This window comes from Schistocerca nitens, chromosome 2, assembly GCF_023898315.1.
Source record: "Schistocerca nitens isolate TAMUIC-IGC-003100 chromosome 2, iqSchNite1.1, whole genome shotgun sequence".
NCBI lineage: Eukaryota > Metazoa > Arthropoda > Insecta > Orthoptera > Acrididae > Schistocerca > Schistocerca nitens.
The window spans coordinates 357599034-357604871 of record NC_064615.1 but is presented as its reverse complement, the minus strand read 5'-3'; the positions used below and the strand labels follow the sequence as shown (position 1 = coordinate 357604871).

The following is a 5838-nucleotide window of genomic DNA, read 5'->3' as shown; positions in this document are numbered from 1 at the left end:
GCCGACTCTCGAATCGCGCCAACCCGGAAGAAAGCCACACGGTATCCAAAGATCACATATAACCTCCAAAATCGATCGCAACGATATAACGAGCGTACCCGGTGCTGGCGCCAGTCCGCCACGTCTCAATAGCAATTTTTCTTTTCCACCCTCGTGTCTTTCTTGCCATTTGTCAAGAAATAAGCAAGACTTTTGGATGAGGAACTGAACCGGATTAACTTGTTGTTGCGACGGAATCACAATAATGGCTCAGCTGCAGTGCCTACTGTTCTGTAAACACAGAGCTGCTTAAAATGGTAAGGTTCGCTGCCGTGTCTAATCTCGGAAACGTTTCGTGCCTCGCAATCATAACGTCCCGTCGCCGGGCCGCGTTCTCCGGTAACGACCGCGGTAAAAGCTCGCGATATTTACGGCGATACGACTGCGTGCGCTGTCGAACGCGCCTCTGCAGGGCCGTACGTTGCGTAGAAATCTTTATCACTCTGACGAGCACGGGAGGCAGAGAAATAAAAACCCGCTGCAAGCGATGCTGATAAATGTCGCAGATAGCGTGGCCATCGACCTGCCCCGGAATGGTCTGACTCGCGTGGAACGTGTACAGTTGTGTCGACGACGGACCGGGCAATGGTCGGGTTCTCTTCTGCCTTGTCCTCTCATGAAAGAAAATGATAATCCACAAGGCGCTGAATTTAAGACACACAGCACTCAATCCACGTTAGTTATGAATTAATGTTCGATAGTTGCCTTCATTCCCTGCAGCAGTAAAGAAAATTGGATGTTACCACGCCATTCTCGTCATTACACGTTAGGATTGCTGTCAACGGCTGCTGTCAGCGTGGGGACAAAGAGTGGGCGGTACTGTCAAAAGTAAAACGTAGTAAGGTAAATGGATGTATTTTCGTGATACGGGTAATTTCGTAATATTTTTTGTTAATCCACTCTACTATAGTTGTTGGACTGGCAACCCACCACTTCGTATTGTCGTCTCTCGGGACATTGTTGTTGGCAGATGTTACTGGCCGAGCTCCAAGTACTAATCGTCCTACAACTAAAACGAAATTATCTGGCTCCTACCAAGTGTTTACCTATCGTATCACGACATTACCTACCAATGCCGGTGGTTCTTCACCATCGTATAAAATTCCTATCGTTCTAGTAACATAAAAACAGTTACACTTTTATTTGTCGTTGATCCTGTTAATATGATATAACTTTAAAACTTTGTGTTCTGCCTTACGGCAGGCCTTGTCATCGGGGAGCTTCGTCAGAGAGATCCACCGCATGAGCATCTTGGAAGTGACTCCAGTAGTGGTTTCCTGTTGCCTTCCACTGATGATAATGAAATGATAATGAGGACATCACAACACCCAATCCCTGAGCGGAGAAAATCACTGACCCAGCCGGGAATCGAACTCGTGCTCCTTGGCGTGACAAGCCGCCTCGCTGACCACTTTTTTTTTATTAATCCCATTTTATTCGTTTTTGTTCGTTGTATTTGCTCGGAGCGGACGTCGCAAGACACCCGTTTCAGTTCGTCATTGATCCATTAACTCAGTTTTTTTTTTTTTATTACAGAGGGCAGCTAACCCTCTGACCGAACACGCTGAGTTACCGTGCCGGCATCACTCAGCTATGGGAGCGGACATTAATATCGTATCCTAACTGCGAAAGTCGGCGTTGTGCGGGTATTTATTTTTCAGCTGTGTCCAAGACTTCGTACGCTTGGAATTTATTTTTGACATATACCTTCATTGTATACAACGTTTGAAGTAGTGTGATTGAGAACATAAACGAAGAGCTGGTTTCCTTCACTAACACAAAAAAGAGCCACATGGAGCTGGCTGTGCGGAAAGCAACAGACACTAAGGTCCAAGCCCGCACTGTGCAGTGTCTAGCCCTATTCTTAGTTTATGGTCGTGGCATAATAGAAGCTCATCTAAAATCGTACAAATTTAAAATGAAATGGTAAATGTAAACGTCATGTGACTTGGGCCTCCCGTCGGGTAGACCGTTCGCCGGGTGCTAGTCTTTCGATTTGACGCCACTTCGGCGACTTGCGCGTCGATGCTGATGAAATGATGATGATTAGGACAACACAACACACAGTCCCTGAGCGGAGAAAAATCTCCGGCCTAGCCGGGAATCGAACCCGCGCCCTTACAACTGACATTCTGTCGTGCTAATCACTTTTTTTGTTGTCTCATCCTTGCGCAGGGGCCATGCTAATCTTCCCTCTATCGTTCCAATTTTAGTAAATGTACCGGCGAAGCGAGTACCACTCAGCTATCGGAGACGGACAGTGAAATGGTAAACTAGTTGGAATAAGAGAGGTTCTGGGTATAAAAACTCGCTCGTCTGTGCCACCTCCCGTCAAAATCTCCGCTTCGACGTTGTTGGAGGGAAGTAACTTTAATCCTCTGTGAGTGAAGGGTTCTGAGGAGCGAAGCAATACATGATGTTTTCGATAGCAGTTACGTTGCGCCTCACTTTCGTGGGGCGTTTCCAAAGAGCGAGTGAAAGCCTGATGTTCTCGAGCCACAGCAAGTCTCGCCTCACGATTTTCATTGGATTCTTGAGACCGCATTGTCCGTCTTCTAGGCGTTTATTCGTAAACAAAAGGAAATCAAAATCTAATGACTAGGCACTAAAATCACAAAACAAGCTGAATAAATTCATTTTTCGTAGCAAAGAAAAAAAATAGAACCCATCAAAAGAAGAAAAGCAGTGTTTAATACATAAAAATAAGATAAGATTGGGACGCTCAATTCTCACTGACGTAAATTTCCGAAAGCACATCTGTCACTGACTTTAAAAAGTAACAGTGCGATCTATTGGTTCTTTCGTGTAACACTAAACTAACAGTTTCAGCTATTGGTTCTTTCGTGTATTACGCCGTGATGTTCAAACAGACGAAGCTGAGTAGACAATTTTAGATAAATCGTTAAATTACGATATCTTTTTTTTTTCATGACACGATTTTGATGAAATAAAGCTTTAGCGTTTTCAGACAGACACGACTGTTTTGTAGTTTTATTACTAGTGTAGTAAATAGATACAGATAACTGGATGAAATGCCTGCACGTTAGAGAGTGAAAACATGTTGTACAACTATCTCAAATATCCTTCCCTTTACCTTACATGGCAAAGCAGAACAGCGCATGATGGTAACAATTAATTTTCACTCTCGTTGCCAAATATACCTGTACTTAGAGATAAGGAAATGTGGAGCTCAGTTCTGAAACAGTGAGGTAATCACAAGAAAGCGCTGGTCATTCTACGAACATTGGTGAAAACTACAAGACTCTTTGATAATTTAATAGAATGAATAGCAGAAAATTGAATCTACTAATTCTCATATGTATAAATTGTGGCCAAGTACGAAAGCAATTACGAAGCTACTCCATCTCATACTAACAAAAGACATGGTTCACTTTTTGACTGACCATGGATCTTGCCTGACTTACTTGTTTAGGACTGGTAGATGAGACGATGATAAATGCCGTGTGAGGCATTAGGAAATGGTGAAGAGTTGGTAATGATGTACACTGAAGCGATCAACTTAGAAGGTTACCAATATCTGAAATACTATAACAGATAGGGAATAAGTAAAGAGTAGGGAAGAAATTCAGGTATAAGTTTTAATGTAAGCAAAAAATTTAAAAACAAAGTCAGACAGAATAGCAGGACCGTGACAAAAGTAATCAAAAGACGTTTCATCTATATTCACTGATGGTACTGTCCGACATTTATAAAAATTTATGGATATGGTCATCACTTGACGGGTACCGAATGATTATACTCTCATTCAGTTCGGAACTGATGCCCATCATTAACATCAGCACGAGGTGTGACGAGGTGCTGGCCGCTGTGGCCGAGCGGTTCTAGGCGCTTCAGTCTGGAACCGCGCTGCTGCTACGGTCGCAGGTTCGAATCCTGCTTCGGGCATGTATGTATGTGATGTCCTTAGCTTAGTTAGGTTTAAGTAGTTCTAAGTCTAGGTGACTGATGACCTCAGATGTTAAGTCCCATAGTGCTTATAGCCATTTGAACCATTTTTTGTGACGAGATGTGACCCCCAAGGGCAAAAATACACTCGTGTATTCGATGTGGCACGGAAGCAAACAACCTCCGTAAATCATCCTCAAAAAATTTCTCGTCATTTCTGAAATATGCTGCGTGTCTGTTCATGTAGACTGTTATAAAAGTGTATATCTTCCTATCTCATGCCAGACAAGCTCTATGCGTACAAATCAAGGGATCAGGAAGGATAGCCTTCCGTATATTCCTCGAACGCATTACGTTCCTCCAAGGCAGACCGTCAATACACAGTATTACTGTTCGTTTTTGGAGCATCACCTGCGACTAGCTTTGAGAAAGGAGCGGCGACACTTTCTGCGCGACCCACCCATAGTTAGCTGTTGCTGCTCCGTTCGGTCGAAGGGACTGGGAAGTACTGTACCATCCACCATACTCCCCGGACTTAAGTCCTTGTGACTTTGATTTGATTCCGAAGATGCCACTTCGTGGCATTCGCTTCAGAACTGTTTCAGAGATTCGACAGGCAGTAGACCGCTCCATTCGCGCCATCAACAGAACAGATGCTACTAACGGTGTACTACGCCTACCCAATGCTGGCAACCGGTTCTACACAACACTGGTGACTACTCTGAAGGACAGTAACAAGTGCAAACATGTAACTCTTTTGTATCGGTTGTGAACAAATAGTTGCCACTATTTAACTTCCAACCCTCGTACGCCAGTAAAACTTCAGAGAACAAAATGTTTGTTCTTGCCCATTCTTCCGGAAGAAAACAAAAACAACGACTTCGTAAGGATGAAACTGAAATAAAAATGAAACTTACTATATTTTATTATACAATAAAGAAAGTACACAGGAAGTGACGATCCTGAACGAAAAGTGAATACATATACATGAAATATCTTATGAGAATGTATTTAAGAATAGAGAACAAACGCTGCACTTTCTCACCATCGACAATACAGACAGAACTAGACGCTCTTGTAGCACACTCATACTACGATGTCGAAATTTCGATCCAGTTGAAAAATTAAAAGAAGCGTACCGTGACAGTTTCTGGAAGTTTTATAGTAGTTATCAAAAGTGCATTGTGCCCAACGGAGATTGTGGCGGTCTGGCCATAGGGACGTGAATATTATAACCAGTTCAGAGAGTCAGTTCACTTTCCAGAATCTGCGTATGCAAAGATACTGAAACCCGATCCAGATGCAAGTGCGAACTGAAGGGTATAAAATAAATACACTGAGAGTGCACTCCGATCACTAGTTATTGCGGCATTGATAGAAATGTTCTCACGTAACTGCGTGGGATTTGAATTTAAAAAATCGAGACTGCTCTCAGCTCGTAAAAGTTTTAACACTCACGCAGATTCCAACATTTTCAAGGGATAACTATTTGTCACATTCCGGAAACCTTTACCAACTGATTTAAGTAAAAATGTAGAATGCTGAACATCATAAAACAACCACTGCAAATTGCTTTTGCAGTGCAAAGGAAATCACTTAGTTATGCACCAGATTACAAGTCAGAAGAACACAAACACAGTCGCGAAATCTCTACGTATCCTGAGAATATTATTTACCCAAAAAACGGCCTGATTTTTCGTAACTAAAGTTCTTCACGAAGACAGTGCGATGGTTAAGTCAGCTAATAACGTTAGTTCTCATGGCTTTTTTTTTTTCGATCTTCGGGAATTGCGTTACAAGACTGACGGGATTGTGCCCTGCCGTCCGTCGCTGTTCGCCCGTCTCCATAGCAACTACTGTCATCCCCCTGATACACCGGGATTCGCGGCGAAG

General features: G+C 43.1%; 1 non-coding gene across 1 annotated transcript; it reads right to left on the bottom strand.

Annotated features, from left to right (window-relative positions):
* Positions 1-2169: 2169 nt before the first annotated feature.
* On the bottom strand, positions 2170-2276 carry LOC126237737 (U6 spliceosomal RNA). Its single transcript, XR_007545190.1, has one exon. It is a non-coding gene; the product is annotated as a U6 spliceosomal RNA (small nuclear RNA).
* Positions 2277-5838: the final 3562 nt, after the last annotated feature.